The 26734-nt window shown below is 45.5% G+C and overlaps 1 long non-coding RNA gene across 1 annotated transcript; it reads right to left on the minus strand.

Annotated features, from left to right (window-relative positions):
- Window positions 1–14612: 14612 nt before the first annotated feature.
- On the minus strand, window positions 14613–26640 carry LOC121658434. Its single transcript, XR_006013971.1, has 3 exons — window positions 26229–26640; window positions 16802–16899; window positions 14613–16596 (listed from the first exon to the last, which is right to left on the minus strand). It is a non-coding gene; the product is annotated as an uncharacterized LOC121658434 (long non-coding RNA).
- Between the last annotated feature and the right edge of the window lie 94 nt (window positions 26641–26734).

Here is a 26734-nt window from a genome sequence, read left to right on the forward strand (position 1 = left end):
GCAGGGAAGCAAGCAACCAAAGCTTTCTGTGTCCCCCAAATTCAGGATGAAAAACAAAATGCTCCCAAGTCTTTCAATAAGAGCCATGCTGAGGGAGGCCATAGGGTGCAGAGTCTACCTGAGGGCTTGAGGAGGTCAGGCTCAGGTCCAAACCAGAGCCTAGTAGAGCTTTGCCTGCTTGGCAGCACAGTGTGATCATGTTCAGAACAAATTAAACTGTTCCATGATAGTCTGTCCTGGAGTGTTACAACCCTACCTGAGAAGTATGAAAATGCACAGTGGATGAATTCTCTTAATTTTCCCCGAGTCTCTCTCTCTGCTCTGTACTGCAGAGCCATTCAGTCCATTGGCTTGAAGTCTTTATGCTTGTCAAATATAAATAGAAATACTAGAACAAAATGACTGATGTTTGTTTCCAGTTTTTACTGTGGTGCTATTTAAATATTGCTCCTGAAAACCACTTTGATTCAAAGACTTACCATGACCCAGTGTGGCCCCCAATATCTTCCATTAGCCCTTTTAAAAACTGTACAGATTGTAACACTATTTCTTTTTCCGTGCAGAGTAAATGAAAAGTCCATTTTGATGGTGTCTGCACTTTTTAGACCCTGAGCAAGGGCTGAATAAACAGGAAATGAAGGTCAGGGAGCAAGAAGCGACAGAGAAGCTAAGGTGAGCAGACAGAATGGTCAAAGATGCTGGCAAATGGGCCAACACAAGTGGTTGTCCTTTTGCACTTAAGCATTTCAAGTAGCTGTGATTTCACATAGAAGGAAGACAATAGTTGTGCTGCTGGGGAACACTAAAAGAAAAACCTCAGTATCAGTTACATTTGCAAGGTATTTTCAAACCTGGTGCTAAATGGCTTCCTATTTAGTATGGAATATTCTGTATTAATTCTGTAGCCTGAGCGGGCGCCGCGCCAAGCATTTTGCATGGGGGCTGCAGAGCAGATGAGTGCTGAGCTCTATGGAAGATTTCATTTGTGTAAATGAGGACGCCGTTATCACAGCACTAAAGGTCCTGTTTTTAAAAAAAGCCTCCTGTGACATTATGCACAAACCAACCTATTTATGCAGCATGAAAATATTTATGTGCTTCGCTCCAGCTTAAAAAGGGAATTTGCAATAGATGAGGGACATGAGAAAGGATTGGAGTGAGAGATAAGGAGAGATTAGAAAAGGCAGATCATGAAGTACATGACATCCTGCAGCAGTATGTGGAGTAAACCCTTGCCTTTTTTTTAAGACATGGGCCTTGGAGATGGTGTATGGATCATTTATATGTTTCTTACAGACTTAATTTTCAACAGGCAGGAAGCTGTATGCAGAGATGCAGTTGCTGGAAATGTGAGGAGATGCTGTGCTAAAGGCATTGATGGCCTTTGTAACCATCTTTGTCCTTTTCAACCTTCATCTCTCACCTTTATGGGGGTAGTGCCTGGGGCTTGTCTTTGGGCTGGGGAATGCTGCAGTGCTGAGCTCCCTCATCCAAAGCAGGAAACAAGGGAAAAATCACCTTTGCAGTGGCTCAGATGGACATGGCACAGGATGAGCGGTCCCAAAGGGGTGGCTTCAAAACAGGACAGAGTTCAGAGCCTCGTTCCCTGTCCTTACACACACGAAAATTTCCCAGACTTTTTCAATTTCTAAGAGTTTTTCCTGAAGCAGCAGTTCCTCTGAAGGCTGCAAGGCTTTGCCTCTATTTCCATGAGTAAACCAGCAGTGGCTCAGCCACAGTGCTCACTGACTGGTAGAAGCAGGTTAGGAGCAGGATGTTGCTCCACATGTCCTCTGTTCCCTGACTGTCCTGGAACAGGAATTGCAGAAGAGGTGTCTCAGGACACACACAGGAAAACAGATGGGTTATTGGGAGCACACATCTGATGGGGACACATCAGCCCGTGCATCCACTTCCTGCCATGCCAGGCAGCTCAAATACTTTCAGCAAAGGCTGTGAGTGCAGCATGGGGATGTTTGTTACTTGTCTTTTAGCAATTCAGCATTGTTCTTGCTCCAGATGCAGATGTACCAGCTCCAGGTTCTCCATGGGACAGCTGCTGCCACCCCAGGCAGCTCAAAATGGTTGTGTGCTGACAGATCAACGGGCTGGGGGTGGGCCGTGTCAGCTCCTTGAAGACTTTGTGTGTTAATTCAGAAATCTATGCTGCTTCTAACCTCCCCCAGCACACATTCACCCAGCCACCAGGTATCCAGCTCTCTTTTGATTCTGTGCTCAAATAACCCAGTGGTTTGTTTTTAATTAATGTTATAGAGAATGGAAAATGTTCTGTTGGTCTCTCTGCGAGCCTGACTTGGCTGCAGACTCAGGCCGATGCCAAGACAGCGGGTCCTGGCTGCAATGGGGAGAGTCAAGGTCAGCTCCTGGCATGTGACAGTACCCTGAAATGTGGCCAGGGACTGAGCACTCCTGAAATAAAAATACCTGAATCCATGTGGGATCTGGGGTGATCTCATACCCAGCTGTAAATCAATCAAAATCTTAATGCCCCAGTACCCACAGAGCTAATGAAAAACTTTCAAGCCCAAATACACACATAGTGACAGCCATGAAAGTACCAAAATAATTTCTATGTCAGCTTTCTGTGTCCTCCTATCCACTCCCCACCTCTCACTGTCACTGTGGTCGATGGCTACTGAAAAGCCTTGTCCGATTCCCGCATCTGGTTCCTGACATGCAGGCCAGCAACACTGTGAAGGAGAAAATGCTGCTGTTCATGTAAGCTGTCGTGTGTTGGCAGGGCTGTGAGTTTCAGAACAGAGTGATATATTTCAGCTCTTGTGAAATTTCTGAATAATCAGCTCATCAAAAAATATCATGCAGAGTTCCCTTGTAGTCCTCTCCAACTTGCCACCTCTCCTGCCAATAGCTCCGTAGGGTGACCACAGCTTGGCAGAGCCCATTAGCAGAGCTCTGCACAATCACTCATGAGTAGAGCTGGCTGGAAAATACAGTTTTCCCTCCTGAAAAAAAAAGAAGATGAGGTGGGGCAGAGGGTGTGTTTGACTCGGCATTTCAGGATGAAGATTTTCCCCACTGCTCTCTCCAGAACCCTCTTCTGCTCCCCCACTGCACCTCACCCTTTTTCCTCCTTTAGAAGATGACTCCAAGAAAATAAAAATTCAGCTTAAAGTGGCAGTGGATGCTGTTCGATCTGCTGGTGACTCCTCCTGGCCCCCAGGGCTAGGAGTGTCACTGCAGGATGGGCACCAACACACTGGCACCTTCTCCACATGAGACTCGTGAGCAAGTTGTCCTTGGACCTCCACATTTTGCTGCAGCTGCCCAGTTTCTTCTTTGGAGTTTCTTGAGAAGATATTCTCAAGACAGATTTCTCTTCTTGAGCAGGTCAGCAACCTGTGCATGGTGAGATGGGGTGTGCTGGAAGAGCCTCAGGGAAACCTGACCAGCAGTGCTGCGGAGACAAGGGGCTGAGCAGCCAGTCACTTCAGCTGCTCCTCCCGGTCCTGGGCTGCCTCCAGGCATGTCCCCCTGTGCTTTCCCATTCATTTTGGACACCTGTTTCCAAGTCCCAGGTGATCATTGCTTTGGCTGAGAAGAGCAGAGTTCCTCAATGTGTCCTCTAATTATGTTCAGCTGCTGACACTGTGGGGAGGAGGCCAGACTGGCTGCAGACCCCCTTAGGCCAGGGGGAAAACAGGTCTTGCAGAAGAAGGTGGTGCAAAAATCAATGGTTAGTGTGTTAGGATTAAAGCTGTGGCATAAAAGCCTTGTACGACTGAGGTTATTCTATGTTTTAGGTCTGTGGTAGCTGCATTGACTGTGGCACTTGGTGCAACGTGGGTTTAGTACTTCTGTCACATTGCAAACCCTTGTGTGGGACACAACTGCAGCCATCGGCAACCAGTGGCTCCAGCACAGGTTTCCTGTACTGCCCGTCCCCTCTTGGATCTGCCTCAACCTGGCCGCAGCTGCTAAGCATTTGCTCTGTCCCTCTCTACTTGTGTCACCATATCTTTCTGCTCAGGCTTTTGTCATTTCTTTTGTCACCATAGTGACAGGAAAAGAGTGATGATTGCTGGAGTAATTTCCCATATTAGCTAGCACTGGCTTTTCAGCCTAAATCAACACTTCATTTTCCCCATGCTTTGGCTGAGCATCACTGGAGCGTCTTTAAAGAGCTCTGGCAGAGGGGCCTTGGTGTGTTGCGGTGCTGCCAGTGCTCCTCTGGGACAGCCGAGGCAGGGACAGGGCCTCCCAGTCACCTCATGTCCCACCAGGAATGCAGAGAGAGAAGGGGAAGACAAAAATGTATTTGCAAAGGTTTCCCTGAGTGCATCTCATGATCAGTAAAACCAAGAATTTGGGCACTTCCACCTGTCCTGGGGCACATACATTTCTGCAGCGTGCATGGAAGAGCTCCCCAGAGGTAACTGCTCACTCTGACTGACGTAGCAAGTGGGCAAAGACCCCCCATGTGCCCCAGCTGTGCCCTCTGCTCTGCACAGCCCCTTTCAGCACAGCCCAAACCAGGGCTAGCACCAAACCTGGGCTCCCAAGGGGGTGGCTTGGTGCAAAATCCTGCTCTGTCCCAGGCCTCATTAGCCATGCAGTGCATCTCAGAGAGACACCAGCACACACACACAAATACATACTTAAAAATCAAGATCATTAAGTAAGCAAATGTGTTTAAATAGCAAACAAGCTACTGAAAAGCAGAGAAAGGTCACAAAATGTGAAATGAAAGCAGCTCTTCTGTTCCCCGTGCTGGCAGCAGCGGTCCCTGACTCAGAGGATATATTAAGCAGAGTCAACCTTCATTTCAAGCATGCTGCCTTTTGTCCTTCTATCACAACATTAACATTATCCCCACATAATTTTATGTATTTAATTTTACAATAGACTGTGTCAGTGAGCACTGCCTGTAAATATTTGATCACCACCGTTCCTCTAGGATTATCTTATCAAGAGTAAAGATATTAAAATAGAAATCTTGTCATGATGCTGCCTTCATACTTCCAGCCTAAGAGCTGATTGACAGAAAATGAACTGCCCGAACTAGCTCTAAAGTGTCTTTTCACTGAGAGTTTTAATGCCAGAGGCTATAGAAAAAAAGGTTAGCTAGTCATTGGAAACTAATGCCTTCCTGTAGTTATGGAGCTTTTGTACTGAAGATTAAAAAATATGAATCTACTAGGGGTATTTTTACAAGTGTAAAATGGTGTTGGTCTTTTTGTATCTTTTTGCCATCACTAATGAGCTTTAAAAGGAGCCTTTCCTTTTTTTCCGGCACTTGAATATTAGATGCAGTTTCACTGCAGCTCACAGACACAAGCTGAAGTTTTGAAAGAATAAGTTCTTGACTTACCTAACCTACAAAATTTCTTTTTGGTGATAAAATGGTTTGCAAGCCAGGACTAAATGTTCTTGCCTAGCTTGGAATATCAAACCACTATAGACAAGTGAAGGTTTCTATTTATGGCCAGTTAAAGACACACTGGTAATGCTGTTTTAATGTTACAAAATTGTGCTGAAATTGTCATGTGGCTGAAGAGCACCATGCTGCAAATATACAGCTGGTCCCCGAGGGCTTACTCAGCCTGTGCTCCAGAATGGATCAATGAGAGTTTTTGCTGGAGTAAGGACCCAAGTGCCAATTCAGGGAGGTACAGCATGAGCGAACTTTAATCACAAGCTTAGAAATCAATAAAGACAGAACTGGCTGGGGTGAGGGGACAGGGAGGGGTGTGGGTCCCATATCTCTGCAGCTCCTGCACCCAGGTGGGTACTGGGGCAACCGTTCCTTGCATCCTGAAAAAATCTGGCTTTGTCTTGTCCTGATCCTGGAGGGCAGGAGAGGGTGGTTAGTTCACAGATCTGTCCCATTGCAATGACAAACTGTACCCACCAGCATTAAACCACCCAGTCTTTCAGGCATTAACAAAAGTGTTAGCATGGGATGGCTGAGGCTGGAGTGGCCAGAGACACCAACTTGGAGCATTCTGCTTTAGTCAGAGAATCCCTCCTACTTTTTTCCTCTCTAACATGGACAATAACTGTATGAAATGAAACGAATTGCACATTCAGAAGCCCATTGTTGAGCTGTCATAAAGGGATTTACATGGGTGGCTCCATTAACAGCTATGGGTGGTCCCCTCCATGCTCTCCATGGGCTCAGAATTTAGAGAAGCTTGTTCTAACATTTCACTCATGAGGAAGGTCAAGAACTGTGCTTTTTGTTCAGCGTGCTCAATATATTCAATTAAAATGTACTGCTGTGTTCATCAGCTATTAACTGTCTTTGCAATAGCTGTAATTAAACAGGTACTTCCCTGTGAAAGGAAATCTTTCAAGACAAATTCTGACATGGGGAGAGAGGAGAGCAGGAATTTCCCAGATCTCCAGTGTGGATTTGCTTTGTGTCTCCACATGAATCCCTCAGCCACTGGGTGTTCTCCTTCCTCTGTTGCTGGAGCAAGGATGGCTTGGAGGTGACGGGCTGGCTAGGTCCAGGTCCTGGCCAGCTCACCCTGGGTACGCTGGGGATGAGCTGAATACCAGCAGTGCTGGATTCTTGGCAACCATGGGGGAATAAAAACAGCTAGCCAATTTCCTCAACCAGGCAATTCACTTGCAGAAACATCATTTACAACGTTCCACTTAGAGCCTTGGGGATAAGAAATGGAGAATGAGAGGTCAGCTGCTCAGGAGAGTTTAACAAACTCAGAGATTTTAGAGGGTTTAGCAGCTGGTGGCCTCCAATTCAGTAGGTGGAAGAGTTAAAAGCCACACACCCTGCTTTGAAGACTTCCTCCAAAAAGCCAGAAATGAAGAAAAACCCCAAAAGGCAGACTAGAAGAAAGCAGAGGGAGGAACTGAAGGAAGCAAAAAAATTACCTGAGCCAGCTGTTCTAATTATATACACACAGCAGTCAAACAGTGATAGCAATTGTTGGTACCCTTAAGATGGATAGCAGGGAAATGGAGATACGGTGGAAAATAACACCTATTAAGGAATTAGTATTCAATTATGCTAAAGAAGGGGGTGTGTATTTACATTAGTCAGAAATCAGGCATGCAGAGAGATGGGTGACAGCAGGGAGAAATATAGCAAGAAAACCAGAGCGTGGTTGTGACAGGTTTCCCTGGCAGCTGCGAACAAGGGGGTGCTGAGCCAGGCGTGTTACCACCAGCATTGCTTGATTATGTCACAGCTTTTTGCATCTGACAGCATCCAATATGCAGCTGCAGAAGCCTCCAGGCACAGGGATGGAGCAGGGCACGAGGAAATTCAGAGCCTTGGTGCACCACGTGTGGTAAACTAAGTGTGCTCCCTCTTGCCGTGGGGCTTCGGGGGACAGTAGAGTGCCTCTTACCAAGCTGTACCAGTTGGTTTTGACCTGTGTGTTCATGGTCTTCCAGGTCCTTTCACTAAAATGTCCCAAAACTCCTTGTGTGTTTGCCATCCTCCCCACCAGGTTCCCTCAGCAAACGCCCCTGTTCCTCTGCTGAGGCCTTTAATGCAGATAGAGAGTGATCAAAGTAAGCTGCAGCCCAGTCCTTGAAAAAGCTTTCTTACCATTACTGGGCCTTTTTAGCCAATTCCTCACCTATTTCTGAGTTATTTAATTAACCCCCATCTTTTCCAGCATGACTTACACTGTTAAATATTTGGAGCACAAAGGCAGGGGATTCACTGAAATCCTGGAGGAGGAGAACTGTTGGATTTCCTTTATCTGCAAGATCAGTTAGGGATTTCAGGTTAATCTTGCTTGATAAATCATGTTGCATTTTATCCCATTTGCCTTCATGTCGCTGTAAATGGTCTTTCTCTGAGAAAAATGTGACCAAGCTCTGAGGACTGGACCCTGATCACTCAGCAAGCCCTTCTTAAATACCTGCACAACATCGGATGCATTCCTTGTACACAATCCCACCCCTGAGCTGATAAGATAGTCAAGCACCCACCTTCAAAACTGCAGGAGAAATACTTCCCACTCCATGCTGTTGAGAACCCAAGCCTGCTCCATAGGTGCCCAACAAAACCAGCAAAGTATGTAAATACCCCAAAAATGTCCTGTTGCAAGTTCCCGCTGGTTGATCAGAAGCTATAAAACCTAGCTCAACATGGGCTCAAGTGTTTGGGATTCCATATCTGCACATCTTTCTTAACCTCCAATTTTGCATCCAGTCCCTTTCCCCTACTGCCTTTAGCCCATGCTCCAAATCTTCCTCCTCATCCAAAAGCAGGTATTTTTCCCGCTTTGAGGAAGAGGGCACATAACCTGTCCATATACTCCTGCCCTGTGCTTTGAGCCAGCAGCCCTCCAGTCTGCTCTCCTTGGTCTTTCTCATGCCCTGTGTTTGTAGAAGTTGTGCATTTGAATAGTCTTTCCAAGGCCTAAATCTAAGCGTCTCTTCATCCTTCCCTTCCTGACCTATGCACACAGCTCGCTTTATTGCCAAAGCTTCCCTCATTACACCACTTAGATTCTACTAATTCTTGATCTTCTTAAAAAGACATTTTTTCATCCAATTCTGCCTCCAGTTCCTTCCTAGAAGTTTTTTCCCTTTAAACTGATCTGAAGCAGGTGGGGAGCTGCTTGCTGTGCGACGATACAGATGGTGGAGTTGCAAAGCTCCTTGGGTGGTCAAGCACTATATAAATTTCGAGCCAGAGACATACAAAAAAATGGCCAAAAAAAAGTCTCTCCAGGGAGCATAAAATCAACATAACAGCTTTGGCTGGCTGCATGTAGGCAAGAATGTTGCACTGCCTTGAGTCTGCCCAGGTGTGTGTGCCCCAGCTGAGTTTTCCAGGTAGTGCCCCATCCTCAGTCTTCTCCAGCAGCACTTGCAAGCCCCACTGAGTCCCATAACCAGAAGGGAAGGGAACACTGAATCCCAAGCTTCTCCTGATGTAAACCAGGCTGCAGATGATAAACCAACCATCAGTATCTGTGCTATAGACACTAAACAGAAGGTTTCCAGTCAAACCCAGCAGCTGAGAAGCAAAACATCCCTTTCCACCCCTGGGTCTCCTCTCCAAAGACCCAGCCATCACAGCTGGCCCTGAAGCAGGGCTCTGGCTCTGCCCTGTCCTCAGCCACTCTCCAGAGTCACTTTTGGACTAGGCTGAGACACCAACTGTCAGTAAAACCAGAGAGAAAATTAACAGGGGCGAGACAGCGAGCCCCGCGTGTGTGCACACCTGTGCATCTCCCACAGGACAGACCTCAGCACACTCCATGTTTATCAGGTCTAAACACAGACAGATGCCAGGAAATGCTCAGAGACGCGGCAGAGGGGGAATTGAAATCTCATTGTTTATGGAGCGGCATCAAGGGACAGAGAAACAAATACAAGGCACAAGCTCAGCCAAAGGCGTTTTGGGCACTTAGTCACAGTTCCCTGGACAGGAGGGGCAGCAGCAGCAGCACCAGCCCATAGAGATGGGGACTTCCCCCAGACCTTCTGGGCAGGTCATGTGGGCACTGCTGAGCACAGCTGAGCCAAGCACCAGAGCCACAGCCCTCTGCAAAATGCTTATATTCATTAGATATAGATATAGATGATACATAGATATAGAAAGGTATTTTCAGGTATTTATATACAAAGGTCTTTACATATCTAAACCTCAATGGTTTTTAATGTTTTAAATGTGTGGATATATGTATATTTATGTGTATATATATATATATATATGCTGGTTGTATATATACATCAAAAGACCTTTTAAAAGGTCTTTATATATGCACATACTTTTGCATGTGTAACACATTTCTAAATAAGTATATGCACATTTATATTACATTATATTATATCATGTATTATACTTATATATGTATTAAATATCATATAAACATAAGTATATAAAGGTCTTTTAGAGGGCTACATGTGCATTTATGTATTTACATGCATATATAAATATACTACACAAAATTAATATAAGCAATAAATGTGATTATATATACATATACTATAAACCATTAAACTAACTAAATATTATCATGCATCTCAAAGTGTTGGGGAGTCAGTGCTGGGGTGTGATGGGGGGGAGAAAAAGAGGCCAGGATGCATCTGGCATCCCAATTTGCACCAGGAGAAACCACCCAAGTGCAGACACCAAATCTGCACATTTTACTTTTAAATCCACGGGCTGCTGCTTTTGGGCATGACAGATGCCCTTACACCTTTCTGTTCCTGCTGCCCCCCATCAGGAGCTGTGCTGTCTGTCTGTCCAGATGCCGTGTGCAGGCCGCTGCCAGAGGCCCCACTCACACATGCAGCTGGGACAGAGGAGCTGTCATGCCATGACATTTCTCTGCTTCTCTGGCAAAGGGATCCTACTGAAAGAAGTGAGGGAATAACATGAAAACCCCAGCCAGAGGCTGACAAGCAAACTGACATTTAGCACAAAAAAAAAAGTAGGTGAGGTGGGAAGAAGAGCCTGGGTGGGTAGTTCTGTTTTTCTCTACGGCTGCAAATCTTTTGGGTGAGCCTTTCCGACTCCACAAATGCACTTCCAGACACTTCCAGTTCTAAATTGCCAGGACAGGTATTTCCCCCTCTTTTCCCTCTCCTTATCAGCTCTCCCTGAACTGTGGCAGCTCTCCCCCACCCAGAAGAGCAGCGCATTGAGGAAAGTTTGTCACCAGCTGCAGCAGCAGAAGGAGGTGGGCAGGCAAGGGTTAAGTAAAAATTTATTTATGAGTGACAGGGGCATGCAGAAGAATTTTTTTTCCGTTTTCATTAGGTGACAGACACTTTACGTCCTGTCTGTCCCTGGGAACATCAGTGTGAAATGGAGAACCAGTGACATTTACAGGCTGAAGTTTCTCCTTGTCCGCAACAAGAAAATAAAGGGGAAAAATTTAAAAACTAAGCCGTGAATATTTCTAACCAGGAGCGCTTCCATCCTGTTTTTATGCCAGCTCTAACTCTGGCTGGCTAGACTCACTGGTCTCTGCAGCAAGGCATGGGTTGAGCTGCTGGTGGACAGCGCTGCTTTCACTCAAACTATTTCTCACTTGCTTAATTATATCCTGCACTTACACTTTTACAGAGAACAGATGTGAAGGCTTACCTTGGGACAGATACATTATGTATACAGCATTAACTTCACACCCATACAGTCCCCATTTTAATTACACAGCCAGTGGGGGACCCAGGATACTTTGCTGGCAGAGCAGTTGGTTTCATTAGCAATTCCCAAGACCTCGGCTGTCTGCAGCATCCTCACTCATGCAGGCTGAGCTGCACTGGAGATCCAGCCCACAGCAGCCAAGGATGAGCCATGCACTGCCTGACTTTGGGGCTAACACCCCAAAAAAGTGTGCAACTGCCAGTGCACACCTCCAGGCTGGTACAAGCACCAGCTTGAGTTTCATCTTAAACATGAGTATTTTGGAAAAACCTTAATGTGACATGAAATGTGAAGCTAAAGGATATTGAAAGACAACTTGGACGTACATCACTGAAGAAGTTTGTCTGATCTCTGACCCCTGTCAGGGAAATATCAGTGTGACAGGTCCCTGCAGGCTGCATCTCGCTGCTAATAAAAGCCTTTTCGCAACTCTCAGAGAAGGGGTTTGATCAGAGCCTCTTGCTGGGTTTAATAGGCAGCAAAGCACAAGGCAGCATTTGGTTTGTCATGGCATTACAAGCTCAGTATGAGTGAACAGTGCACGGCTGCAGCAAAGGGACACTGCAGGGTGCTGGGTGGCATCAACCAGGGCATCACCAGCAGAGATAAAGGAGGCATTATCCCACTCCACTCGGCACTAGTCAGCCCACACTTGGAATACTGTGCTCAGTTCTGGGCCTGCCACACAAAAAGGATGTGAACAGGCAGAGAGAGTCCAGGGAAAGGCTGCAAAGATGAGCCAAGGACTGGAAAGGGCTGCCATGTGAGGGAAGGCTGAGAGAACTGGGTTTGTTCAGCCTCCAGAAAAGAAGGCTTAGGGAAGGCCTTTATAGATAGCCATGCTCCACTATTCAGAGGGTGACTAAAAAGAAGGTGGAGACTCCCTTTTCACAGGAGTCCCATGCAAAAGGGAGGGATAATGGGTACAAATTACTTCTGGGAAGATTCCAACCAAGATGCAAGAAGAAAATTTTTCACAGTGGGAACAATCAGCCATTGGAATAATCTCCCCAGGGGAGTGGTGGATTCCCTGACACTGGACACTTCTAAGATTCAGCAGGACAGGGTGATGGACCACCTTGTCTGACAGTGCTTTTGCCAAGAAATGTTGGACCAAGTGATCCTTGAAGTCACTTCCAGCCTGGTGCTCTATAATTTGACACATCTCCTCTTTGACGTAAGAAATGCCCTTTTGCTCATGCTACAATAAAGCAGGGAAAATTCTAAATGAGCAGCATTTAATCCATTAAACCCAGGCAAGGAAACTGTTTCTGCAGTTGTTCTTTCCCAAGGTGATCCAAAAGAAGGATCATTGTACTGCTTTCTCCTTTAAAATTTTTCCAGGGGACAAATGGCTCTCCCGAACTCTTTTCCCACAGCCACTTCTTGTTAGCAGGGCCGCCCTTCTCACTGCCCAGGGTGCAGCCACACCATCCTCTGGTGCCAGCCCAGGAGAGTAACCAACAATATGCACGTCAGGTGAAATTAAAATTGTCCTTATGAGTTATTCTATGACACCAGCTAGCACTGGCTGTATTAAATCCTATTAATTAATATTAAATTAATTATTTTCCTTGCCTATAAACACAGAGTTTTACTGTGGAGCACAGAAGCAATTATTATCTGGGATGCTTGAAGGCACAAGTTTCAGAGTCACAAAAGCTGCATATTTGTTAAAAACAGAATGACAAATCTGTCACTGTTAGAGCCCCTCTACCAGGACAAGAAAAATCCTGAATAAACTGCAGTAGGTCAACAATTTGCCAGAAATATCAGCTGAATCAGGAGCCTGAGGTTTCATCTCACTGGAACACTACTTATTACGTGCACAAAGAGCATTGCCTCAGCAGAATACTGTGTGTTACTTACCGAGGGGCCAGCAAGGTATGGCTCATGTTTCACTACCTGCCACTCATTAAGCCTTAATTCTTTGCTTAGTTACTGCTCCTCTGCTTTGGGGATGAGTAAGGAAGGGCACGGGGGGTACTTTGAGAGTGGTGGGACAGGCAAACTCTGCCTCTTGCAGGACTCTGCCCTTTGCAATGGCAGCTGATGGAGTAGAGCAGCGGGCAAGACTCAGCTGAACTGGGCAAGTTTCAGCAGACACGGTGCTGACTACTCCTCGCTGCCTGGGAGGCGATGCAAAAGGTAACAGAGCAAGTCTGTCTTTGTTTCTGCTTGCTGGGAAAATGTTCTTCCAGCCAGCAGTGCTTTTGCAGGGGCTGCATGCCCTTGCTGTGCACTCCCCATGTGGCTGGTATGGACAAGGGGGTGGCCGCCTTATTCCCACAGGATCCAGCACCACTGGGGCATATGTGGTATAATTGGGTCTATCAGGCTGGTGAATAACAAGTCACCAGCTATCTGCCAGCTTCTCATCAGGCCACGGCTAGGCTCCTTCAAGAGGCAGCAATGCTTTTGGTCTCCGTCCCTCCCAGAGTGACTGCTGATGACATTTATTCAGGTCATGACTTTCTCAGTGGTCCTAGGAGACCTGGAAGACAAAGCTCTCAAACAAAAGCCTTGGTGGCCTTTTGAAAAACTCATGTCCCTGTTGCCCTGCTCAAAGTAGAAGAGGGAAAAAAATATCCCTTTATAGAGGTTGTTATGCAATGAGTCATTTGCAGCACAGAGGAAAAGGGTCAGCTTCCCTCTCTGAGCCACAGTGATTTGACTAATTACTTCTATCTGCTCCAGCAGAAGAGCAGCCTCCTCCAGCCTTTCCGCTGGGTGAGCCGTGTCTGTCAGCAGCACAGAAGTGGGAAGTGATGGGAAACAGCACCCTTTTGCTTTGAGCGGTGGCGTTTTGTCTGTTCCTTAGCCCTGCTGGGTGGCAGCTCCCAAAGTCGAGCTCAGTGAAACACCAGAGCCTCAAAAGTCGAGACCAGGCAGACTGGTTATTCTGGGGCTGTCCCACAGGTGTTCACATCCTCCCAACAGCCACAGGGGCCCATTTTGCACAAGCCCGCTTCTCCATATGCCCCTGGGCTCTGTGACTGCTGGGGGACAGGACAAGGAGGATGCACAGCACATCCCTCTGTGGTGCTCCCAGTCATCAGAGCCACCCCAGGATTTAGGCACGGAGCAGCCATCAGGCTTCAAGAGAAACAGTATGGAGTTTTAAGGCAGTATTTTCTTTCAGTTTGCATCTGATGAGTTCTCCTGCAGGATTTGGGGGCTGAAGGGTCACAGGTCCTGCTCCAAAACATCATCCAAAACATCTGGACAGAAGGTAAGGATAGGGATACATCTGGGACTTCTTCCAGTGCTTCCAAAATGCTACAGTCTCCTCTGGCTGCTAAAGGGCCTAGGGCTTCCACAGCTGTCAATTGGAGGTGAATGTTATTAAAGTATATTAGGAGAAAAAGGCAGCTTCTATACAAATTGATTATATTTTTACACTTGTTTAAAATCACAACTCTGATTTTTAATTATAGCAGATCAAAGAAAAGAACCACATTAATCCAATGTAATCACGTACGCATTGAGTTGATAACAACATTGTATTTAATTGGCAGTAAGCTCAGGCAACGTTAAATACAAATGAAAAGCACTGACACATTCTGAAGACTAATTAATATGACAGACTGGTAGCAAATGCATTGTTTATTACTACTAATTTCCAGTGGCTGGTTCAACACCATTTTGTTGCCACAATCCCCAGTGCTGTGTCCACCAATGCATGATATTTAAAAGGAAAATTAAATATGATTTATTTTAAGAAGCAACAAAGAAGTTCAAAGATAATTAAGTTACGCATTTCAAATACCAAGTTGCATATAAAGTGCTTTAAAATACAGGATTTTTCTCTTTCCAACTGTAAGTCCCCTTGATATGTGCATGTAATTCACATTAATGTGCTACATCAGTGACAGAAGACACTTCTTTCTCGGCACATTTTAATGCAGTTAACAAATGGAGATTTTTTTCAGGGCTGACACAACTCTCAGTGAAGTAAACAGAAGGATTACCCTCAGGACCCTGCCAAAGCCCAGCAACTCATTGGAAGAATTTCCCTTGACTCCTGTAGACTCTCAATCATATTCTAAGCTTTTCAGATCAGGACTTGTTATCTTCTTTTTCCATCCTTAGAAAGTACCCAGCAGAAATGAAGACCATTAATTCAGGTAACATCTCTTAAATACAGTGCCCTGAAAGTTTGCTAAGGCTTTCCAGAGAGTTGTGTGCATTAAAATTCTCCTACCTGACTGCACCACCTTCCACAGCTGGTTATGGACTCTAATGGCACATATTTGTCACACCTTGTTACAGCCTTGGTCAATAGAATAATGGAATAATCAATCATCTATATTTTAGTGTGAGACAAAATAAATACAGTGCATAATAGTCAATCAGGTCTTCACCAAGGAAAAGCTGAACAATTACAGTGGTTGTCAATGGTAAACTGCCTATGATAAGTATGCAAACATTGACCCCAAGTGTTACACTGAGAACATGGAAATTAAAACCATCTATCTTGCTTGATTCAAAGTCTCCCAGATAACAAGGGTGATATTTAAGGAAATCGTCAGCTGGACTCAGATTGCTTCTTTCTGTTAGATTAGAATTAAATTAAGTTGAAATTTAGAAAATAGTGTTTAATTAAAGATACTTCACTAGCTCATAAATTAGACGTTCTCTGTCCTGTTGCAAAGTGTAAGTTTGATATTAGGTGTCAGAGCTGCAGAGGATTCCTAAAGGTTAGTTGCTGTATAAGCAGACTTTTGGGAATGAAGGACTAATTATTGAAGTTCCCAATTTGTTACCCCAGTCTGCTCAGCAAGTGCAGTCTCCCAGATTTCAGCAAAAGCAGTGTTTTCTTCAGAAGCTTAGTACTAATATGCAAAATAAGATGGTCAAAAGAGACCTTGGCCAAAATCAGACTTGGCATGGAATCAAGCATGAAATATTAATAGATAATCATCTAGAAACTAATTATAAAATTTAAAAAGTCCAGCTATCTTGCACAGACCACTGCAAGGAAGAGTGTTTCATTTCCATTAGCACAGCAGCAGAAGGAAGATCCTTGCAAAGTAGTTTTCTGATCTTCCTACTGCTCATACCAATGTACATCTATGCTCGATAAAGCAACATTCATTTGAATTAGCAGGGTAAAAAAAGTAACCTAACAATGAAGGTAATAATTCACTGAAACATACTTGTCCTGGTTTCAGCTGGTATAGAGTCAATTTTCTTCTCAGTAGCTGGTACAGGGCTGTGTTTTGGATTTAGGAGGAGAATAATGTCGGTAACACACTGATGTTTAACTGTTGCTAAGCAGTGCTTACTCTGAATCAAGGACTTTTCAGTGTCCCATGCTCTGGCAGTGACCACACCAGTGTGTGAGGAGCTGGGAGCGAGCGTGGCTGGGACAGCTGTCCTGACCTGGCCAAAGGGATATTCCATATGCTCAGTGTGTTAACTGGGGGAGCTGCTGATTGCTTCTTGGGGACAGGATGAGCATCCATCTGTGGGTGGTGAGAAATGGTACTGTGAATCACTTGGAATAACATCATCCTGGTTTTTATTCCACACCCTATTTTCTTTTCATAACAACAGCAACAAAAACAGCAACAACATCAACAACAACAAGTTGTTATTATTATTGTTAATATCGCTATTATACTTTATTTCCATTACTAAACTGTTCTTATCTCAACATGTGAGTTTTACCTTTTTTTCCAGTTTTCCCCAGCACACTTGGCAGGGCAGGGATTGAACAAGTGGTCGTGTGGTTCTTAGTTGCCAGTTGGGATTAAACTATGCCAATACTGTAGATACAAATAAGAAAACAAAACAAAACAAAGAAATATAGAGAGCAATGCCTTCCTAGAAGTGCTAGATTCCAGTGCACACTATTGGGTCATCTCTAGGAACACAGACCAAAATGAAATGGCTGCTCTTATAAAGGTGGGAGACTTTGTGACTAGTTTTGAACTCTATACTTCATATTAAAATGCACTTGGTCCAAACAAATTAAAATTAAATTTAGTGGGAATTAGCCAGACTCAGATTTAAGCATGAGTGAAAAAGCCATCCCTGAACTCTCCATCCTTGCATTGCTCTGTCAGCAATAGTGCCAAACTCTCCTGCCAACATCTCCACACCAGGAATTGGTTTGTGCCAGCACTCATGGCTGTGGCAGTCCTTCCCCTTCCTAATTGCAAGTTCAGGTTACAAATGGCACCCTCACCCCGAGTGGAATTCACTCATGCATTTCATGTAAAGCTTATGCCCCACCTGTGCCCTTCCCAAATCCACCGCGGTGAGCAAAAGGGGCACAGCCATATCCACCATCAATAGTCTCTGCTGAATCCACTGCCACGCTGCAAAAGCTGCCATTGCAGCCCAAAAGTAGCCAGACAAACCCTCCCTTTGAGAGTGGGGCTGTCCTGGGTAACACAGATCCTTAGCATCTTGTGACCAGGAGCAGCAGCATTTTCAACCAAGATGCCTTCAACACTCACTGGCAAAAGCTTGGCACTGAGACAGCAGGTAACAGATGCCCATCAGTGCTGAGGAACACTGCTGGAGATGAAGATGGGAGAAGTAAACTCCCAGGCTCCAGGGAATTTGGAGGAGAACTAGAGACATTACTGATTTGCAGCATTGCTGAGAGGCTCCCTTGCTGCTAGGCAGCGCTGGCACTCAGCAAGATGAGATCCTCCATGCAAAGAGTGTCTGTGATTGCCTGAACTGCTGTTGAAGACACACATCAGTGCATCCTGAAATGGACAGAAAAGCTCCTTATATATTGACCCAGCAATTAGCAAGGTGCTGGTGTCAGAACAGGGAGCAAAGCCCTCTGTACAGCTCTCAGCTGCATCTACCATATTGTGGAGCTTTGCAGAGCCACAAAAAATCCCTGTGAGATGGTTTCAAAAACCCAGAGCTGATTATTCAGATAAGCCATGATGAGATAAGCTCTGATATCATCAGAAAGGGTGCAAGGCACTGTCACACGAGAGAGAGAGATGGGAAGGATGTGAACTCTATTTAAGCGGTCCCACAGTGAAACAGTTTGCAGCCAGTGCACAACTTACTGTCAGCTCTCTGTGAGCGGCTCCTTTGATTGTGCTGCTCTGTGAAGGAGCACTTGTCACTTTTTATTGAAGGAGAGGGGAAGAAAGCAAAGCAGCCTGTTGCCAGGAGAAAAGATGCCACTCACTTTAAGTTAAAATATAGACAGTTGCAATGCCCTGGCTGCTGGTGATCGAGGACCAGCAGAAGTGTGAAGGAAGTATCAATGCAGGGCAAGAAAAAGGAAACAGCAAGAGACTAAAGCAAGAGCAGGCAGGGATGAGGCTCAGACTCCCTGTTTGTAGCCAGGAATGCCTGACCATGCATGAAGGGAAAACAGCAGCCATATGCCCTTCAAAACCAGCAGCTCCCATCAGGCTGAGTCGGGGTGCTGTTCCCATGACTCTTGTACCCAAACCCCTGTGAGACATCTGGACTGTGATAAAACCCAGACTCAGAATGACCCACTGCAGAGGAGCTTTTTAAATCCTCTCTAATAAAAGTGTAATTGGTTGTTTGGCATTGCCATACTGTGGCTGGTCACTCCTTACAGCCTTATCCTCACTCAGCACATGATGAGCTCTAATCGAAATGGGGAAGAGATGTAGCACTGCACAGCCTGTCCTGCAGCCTCTGCCTTCCCACATCATCAAGCTCACTGAAATCCACCTTGCAGAGCTAGAAATCCTTCACCCCAAAGCAAGAGTATTAAAGCTTTGTGATCGTATCTCTGTAACCCAGCAAGCAGAGGAAAACAACCTGGGAAAGGTACAAAAGCTCAAAGGAAGCAGTGCCTTCCCCCCCTTCATTTGTCTGGATTCCGCTTGTTCAAGATAATAATCAGCAAACAGAAAACCCTGCACAAAGAGGCTCTAGTGGAGAAAGCCCAATTTCCCCTCAGCCTGTGGTGCTTTTGCTAAGAGTTACTGTGGAATATTAAAAGGCACCAGAGATGACAGAAGGAGCTGCAAAGATGGAGGAAATGACTCTGCAGACATAGAAGAGAACGAAAATGCAAGGCAATATAACAGTATCCTGAGTACCACAAGGCAAAGCATTTCCCACTGGAAGTGGGAAAGACGATATTTAACAGCTGGATCCTGCAAAATAACCAATTTACTTTGACGGTTTCGTTACTTATAGCAAAGCAGAAAATATTTATAGCCACAGTTTTCCTAAATTCAGCTTCATCCTTGCCCTATTTGTCAACACAACTGGTGCAATTTCTGGCAAGACTCTTGGACTGTACTTCCTCACCCACACCTGGTGAGGTGTTTTGTAATTCCTAGTCCTAATTCAATGGCAGAGAGGCTCCAACACCTTGTCCCAGCTACCAGGTTTTAAGGATCATACTCCTGTGCAATATAAGATGTGAAGGATCTGGAGCACAAGTCTGATGAGGAGCAACTGAGGGAACTGGGGTTTTTAGCCTGGAGAAGAAGAGGCTTAGAGGAGACTTTATCCCTCTCTGAAAGGAGGTTGTAACCAGGTAGGGGTTCATCTCTTCTCCCAAGTAAAAAGCAACAAGACAAGATGAAATTTCCTCAAGTTGTGCTGGGTGGGGGTTAGGCTGGATATCTGGAGTTTGGGAATCTCTGCTCTGGTTCCTGGAGCACCACCTTCTCCCCCTCTGTCTTCCCTGACCTTGCTGCCTGCAGAGCTGTTTCTCTCACAGATGCTCACTCCTCACTCCAGCTGCAATTGTGCAGGGATTTGTTTTTTTCTGCCCTTATTAAACTTGTTATCCCAGAGGCACTGCCACCATTCACCACCACTGATGGGCTCAGTCTTGGCCAGTGGCAGGTCTGTCTTGGCTCTATCAGACACTGGGGAAGCTTCTGGCTGCTTCTCACAGAAGCCACCCTTGTAGCCCCACTGCTGCCAAAACCTTGACACACAAACCTGATACAGTGATTGCATGATTGTAAGATTCTAAGTGTAGAAATCACAAATGGTGTATCTGTTCTGAACTTATGATGGATAAAGTCACTAAAATGCCTTATCCAGTCACTTTAGAGGCATTAAAACACGATTAACTTCGCATGCTGCAATGGGGGGAAAAGTGGAGTGGCTGATTTTTCATTGGTTCTAGTCATGATGTATTTTTCTTTTCCTATGAGCACAGGGGCTAACTCACAGATTCCACAGTGCTGCTGCTAATGCCCGTATGTGTGTCTCATGGCAGCACACAGCCATCCATCCCAGCAGTGGAGAGCAACTGCTAAGGAATTACACACACATTTGGCAACAGGCGATACCAATGTCACCTTCTAAACAGGCAACTGATGGATGCACGAGTACACAGAAGACCAGCCTTTTCCCTGGAAGCAGAGGAAGGCAGTGGCTCCAAGTCCTACAGTACGGGGTTATCATCTGGATGTGGCTGCATTTCCCTGAGACTCACCTCTCTTCATCTCAGCCTCTAGCTGGGATAGGTGGCATATGGATGTCTTCATGCTCCTGGCCATCTTGCCAGAGGTCACAGCTCTCTATTCCCCCAGCAAGCTGGGGGTGGTTCCTGGAAGCATTGTGGGCTCTTCCCATCATATCTGCCTTCTGAGCTCATTAGCTCTCTGCTGTGCACTGATTTTGTGTGGAAGGACTTCAGGAGTGACCCTGCCAGCTTCAAAACCATGAGATATCTTCCTTCAGTAAAACTCCAATTTTGGTACAGAGCTACAACACACCACAGGCTGTAACCCCTGGGAACATCCCGCATGCCAGCAATGAATATGGGATAAGGCAACCTCAGAAGTATCAAACACAGCATGGCAGTCGTGCCATGGTCTGTGGGGACAGGCCAGCATTTGGGGACAGGCCACACAGAGCCCCTGGGGACACACAGCCAGAGCCAGCGCTATCCCACAGCGCTTGGGGAGCACACCGGGTGTGCCTGAGCTGCGACAGCATCTCTGCTGTGTACGGAAATGAAAAGGCTTTTTTGCTGCCTTTTGAGGTTGCTTTTTGTCTTTTGTTTTTAAGAGAGAAGACTGCAGATCTTGTCTGTCCCGGGAAATACGTTATAAAACTGCAATTTGCCTGTCTTGCCTCTTTCACCCTAGCATTGACCCTAAAGATGAACTCCCACAAACAAGTCTAATCCTGTTTTTCATGTTTCCCCAGGCTAATGAATATTTATAAATTGTTTCTCCAGAGCCAAAGCATGGCCCTTACAACCGGCCATGATAGTTCAATTTGTTTGCTTGCCAATTCTTCAAATTGTTTTTTTGTTGTTGTTCTTTTTGAAACTTAGAGGTAAAAAAGAATCTAATTCCCAGTTGGCTCTTATCAAAGTGTGTGGGGGTTTTGTTTAGTTGTTAGGGGTTTTTTTTAACTCAGCTGGTGCTTGGAGACTTTCCAATAGGCTTGAATGATTAATGTGGTGCCACTGACTTGTTTTGCGTTTGTATTAACAAAAAAAAAAAAAAAAAAGGACAATTCATGTTTTTCAAAGAGCCAGTTAGGTATCTCTGATTGACCATGCCATGTAAGTTTTAAATTGTTCTTTGTATGCACAAAATGTATAGTAAAAAGGAAGCATTTCCACAGAGATGAATGGAAAATTCAAGGTTAGAGACACGGGCAAAATACCGCCTCTCAGCAAGCTGTGTATTAGACTATAATCATTGCAAAGCCAGGTCTTAATATCTTACATTTATTTAAGGGAAAAGATTTGTTCTTTTGCCTGCTATTTATTTAGCTAGTCTAAATTCAGTTTGAATAGCAAAACAGCTTTCCCAGTTTAGCTGCATTATCAAGTCAAGGTCATTTCCCTCAGAGAAAGATCAAGATCCTCTATAAGGAAGAAAAAAAATAAATTACTCTCTCCCCCTGATTGATCTACTAAACATCATTAGCGAAGGGTAAGAGATATCTAAACATGCTCTGCAGTCCATTGATGTGCGTGGTGCTTTTTTAGTGTGAAACAGAAGGAAGTTATGCAATTACCTTGAGGGAAAAAACTGTTCCTTTAGTGGTGTTTGGAAATAAAACAGAGCTGTGAACAGGGGGGTATCCTGAAGGACTCCTACAAGCTGCATGTTTGTGAGTCAATGAAGTGGTAAAGAAATGCAGCTCTGTTTATTTGCATTATGTGCCTCTTCACAGGTGAGAGTTCTGCCTTTTCTAATGCTTTCCATCCAGTGTTATAATAATATCTGTAGAAGCTTGATAGCACTTAATAGCATGCATTTCTTTAGAAATAATAACTGTTTGTGCTTAAACTCACTAGATTAAGATGTGCCATTGTAACACTATGGCTCAGGGACTGCTTGGCAAGCACACAGGGGCTACATCCAGCAAGGGGAACTTTCACACCAGCCAATATGTATTGCATCATAAACTCCCAAACAACAAAAGCTATCACACTAATTTCTGTGATTTTATCCTTCTGCCAGAGGAAAAAAAAAGGTAATTTGAAAGCCTGAGAGTGAAGGGCAGCCTTTCCCAAATTGTTTTGCTGCAAGGAGACAGACCATTACCAGGGATCCAGAAACTGTTCCAAGGGTTGAAATTACTCACAACATATTAAGGGGGGGTTTGTCCACGTGCTCAGCACTCTCCCGAGTGTGGAGGTGGGCGAGTGGGCTCTGCTGCAGCAGCCTGGCCAGGGGACAATGCTCCTCATCCAGGGGCACTGGGGGATCTCCAGGGCAGGAGCTGCTTCCTCTGATTTATTTGAGCAAGAGCAAATACAATTGAACCCCGCAGAGGCAAGTGACCATAAACTGTGGTTAGGGCAGCACTGCAAATTCAGCACTGGGCAAGAATGCACGGGAGGCTTTAGCTGGGGTGCCCTGAGGAGGTGACACTGCTGGAGAGTTAGACTCGTTAGATCCCCAGCCCAGTCTGTGCAGGAGCTGTGGGGTGCCTTCCCCAGAGTGTCCAGAGAGAGGTCAGGGCCTCCAGACATCTCCCTGCCCATGCAAGCACACATGTGTGTAAACAAAAGAGATGCACACACACACTTCAGTCCCTGACAGCTTAATCAGCCAGACCTCAAAACTCTCTGCTGGGGGAATACCTAGAAAAGGTCTGGGAGGGCTCAGTTACTTTTGAATTATAGCTCCTTTTTAACAATTGAAAGTGTAAATAGTGATTGCTGTGAAAAGAGCCTTCTATCCACAGAAAGACCTATGATCCAGGTGGCTGAGCACCTCTGGAGGAGTGGAGGTGCTCGTGGTGTCTCCACCACACTCCCAGGTGTGTTGGTGGGGCAGGGGACTGGTCTCAGAGAGGCTCGAGGCTTTGAGGAAGAGCCAACACAGCTTAAACTTGTCTGCTAGCAGTGTCCTGCAGAGACTACACCAGAGAGGCAAAATGGGCTATAACAGCCTCCTCTGCCTCCCTGCCTGGCCACTGCCCAAGCTAAGGAGAGAACAGCCCTACTATGGCTTGCAATTAAAGAAAAATAACAAGTTTTTGCCAGCTCACCTGGATCACTGATACCCTATTTCATAGGGTGCAGCTCTCCACACCCACATTCTCCCTGCTGTCAGTGGGCTCACATTACCCACAGCTGGAGGAGATACCCAAAGTGGGAGTTATGCTAACCAGAACCCAAATCTTAATGAACCATTATGGAAACACATTGCCAAAAGCCCCATGAGATCCATGCAGGTTCCTTGGGCGCACGCATCAGGCAGCTCTGGCAGCACATTGCTGGTTATCGTTGCTGTAAATCAAAGCAGAATTAGCATAATTGTTCAGGTCTAGGGTTTGTTTTTACTGAGGTCATAAGCTGGTAAGACTGGGGGTTTTTTACACCACATTGTAATTGTGTTGGCAGCCTAATTTTCAACACTGTGCTTACCTATGATCAGCCTCAACCATGTTAATGCCAACTTTCTTCGAAAGAAAACCAAATTGTTCCAGGAGCAAATCTGAATTCAGCAATATTTCTGTCAATCCAGTGGGCTGCCTTTCCTTCTGCCTTCCTTAGGAGACAATCATTGCCTGCTGGGACTTTATGCATAGATTGCTAACTTGCTGTGCATATGCTGATGCAAAGAATGAGCTTTGTAATTTAAATAACAGACTGTGGAATTGATGACAGACACACACCGTCATTCACCCAGCTGCAGAAAACTGTCAGTGAAGCCTCCAGCAGGAAGGTGGAGAAATATATTGCTTTTTCAGGAAACAGACACACAGCCTGCAGCCATGGACATCTCTTGGAGGACAGCATATGCAAAATAAACAGACCCCCCCAAAACCAGGAGGGTTTACACAGTGTCCTGCTCAGAGCAGAGATGCCTCCTGCCTTTTGCTGCTTACTCCCATTCCACCTGGCTGAATCTTCAGTCCAACTGTGATGCAAAGTGGAGATGTTCCTTTTTGCTAGGAGACTGGAGAAATAAAGTGGGCTTTGGTAAAATCCTGGTGGAGGCTCCATAGCCCCTGAGAAGGGCAGCTGGGTAAGACCCATCAGCTCAGCCATGACAGCACCTCTCTGCCAGGCAGGGTCACACCCACCAACACTTCCTGCATCATCAAGGGGCTCCCTTAGCCTCCAAACTGGGCCTTTTGTCCCTGGACACACTGATTTACCTCCAGGCACAGGCTGACCCACTGGTGGTGTGTCCCACAGCCCCCCCATGCCTGCACTGACCATCCTGGGAACCTTCAGCTGGACCAGTGCATTGGGAGCACCCCTGAGAAACAGCCCTGTGCAAACGAGGATGATGCTACAGAAGCTCTGAGAGACCCCATTAGCAGGCACAGAGCCAGGGACAGCCCTCCTGGGGATGGATGGGGCTCCCGGCTAAAGCAGAAGAGGGTTTGGGTGGACATAAGCATTGGCCAAGGCTAGGCAGAGCCACAGGCTGTATGACAGAGCTGGGCCTGGCAAGAATTTGTCTTGCAGAGCAAGTCAAGGGCTCTGCAGACCATAAAAATGACAGCAAGAATACAGAAAATAACCATAAATACCTGTTCAGGTAAAATAAACCTCCCTAATCTTGTATGTCTCATTTGCATAACAACAAAGCCTTTGTTGGTTTTTTTTTTTTTAAGGTTGATAAATACCTTTTCTTTTTGAAAAGAAACAAAGTCTCTGACAAGGCCTTTAATCACCAAATCAGTATAAACAACATTATAATACATTAGACTTGGAAATTATAACCTGTGATTATGCATCAACTAATTAAATTAGTACTGACAGTTTTCAAAGTGTAGGAGAAAAAGGCAAAACACATTGCTTGCTTTCAGGGATGATTTTTTCTGGAAGAAGTAAAGACAGACAAGCTGTGCTTTCTATCTGGTAATGAGGAAAGTCCCACACCTGAGACACAACCTCTCCTAATGCTTGTCAGGAAACCCATTTCACAAGTAGGAGCTAAGCCTGGTCAGCAGTGAGGAATAAGCAACAAGTTAAAGTCCTGCTTATAATGAAACCCAAGGAGTTTGCCCTAGAAAAGACCAGGTACAGCTGCTGTGCCACTGAGCAAGAGCCACCAGCCTTCTGGAAACTGAGTTTCATTGTTTGGGAAGATGAAAGCCTTCACTTGGCTGAGAAACAGCATAAAAACAATTCATAAATGGGAGCAAGACAAACCGTATTTATGCATAAGTAGCATTAATAGCCTTTTGTGGGTTCTTCTAATAATTTAGGGTTGCTATGCAACACACAGGTCCAAACACGATTACAGCAGCAGCAACTGAGCAGATCCTCTGGTGGCTTTTATAGGACCTGGAGCAAACCTGCACAGCCACTGCTGGCTGCACCCAGCATGGTGCCCCAGCTGCACAGTGCCAAGGGAACTGGGGGTAAAATGCAGCAGCATAAGCATCCCAACCACTGCCACACATTTTCCATTCCAGGGAATAATAACAATTGTGGAAACAGAAACGCCTCTCAGTCCAAACTCATGCCACATGCAACACTTGTCAACTTGTCAAGATGTTACTTTAAATAAATTAGCTTAATTTACATGTTAATAACACTACAAACCAGTGTGACAAAAGTGTGAGAGGGAGAGAGGAGAAAGTGGGGAGACAAATTCCATTTAAAACTTTGTCAGAAATAGGAATTTTGAAATATTTCAATAAGCTCAAAATAAAATCCACCCATTAAACCTACTTGCATTTCATGTCTGGACTCTCTAGTTGCACACCAGCTTTTCATCTTCTGGAAATGCTTGCAAGTGGCAAGACTTTGAAAGCTTCAGCCGAATGGTTGTATGCAGGCACATTCCCATGATAACTGGGCTTGGGGTGAATATATGGAGAGGATTGGGAGGAGCAAAGCCAGTCAGCTTTGTGTGTTTATATGAGAGGAGAGCTGGGGGAGGAGGGGAATCAAACTGCTAATATAAGGCAGTTCTTGGTGCTCGAGGCACGAGCTCTGGCGTGCCCCAGGTCAGAGACAGTCCAGCTGCGTTCTTCTGTGCGTCGCTGAAGCGACTTCGGGATCAGGAAAGGTGCTGCTGGCTGGGCTGGCTCGCTGGCATCTTTGCAGAGGGAACACGGCAGGAGCCGATGGGATCGGCTCACGTTAGCTCGGAGACAAAGGAAGAGAGAGGCTGTTCTGGTCTGGCTCCTAACAGGTTTATTGTGAGAAGTTTCATAACCCGAACAAGCTCGGAA

This window comes from Corvus kubaryi, unplaced genomic scaffold (genome assembly GCF_017639235.1).
Source record: "Corvus kubaryi isolate FWS band 111438036 unplaced genomic scaffold, C.kubaryi_AGA036_p1.0 136, whole genome shotgun sequence".
Classification (NCBI taxonomy): domain Eukaryota; kingdom Metazoa; phylum Chordata; class Aves; order Passeriformes; family Corvidae; genus Corvus; species Corvus kubaryi.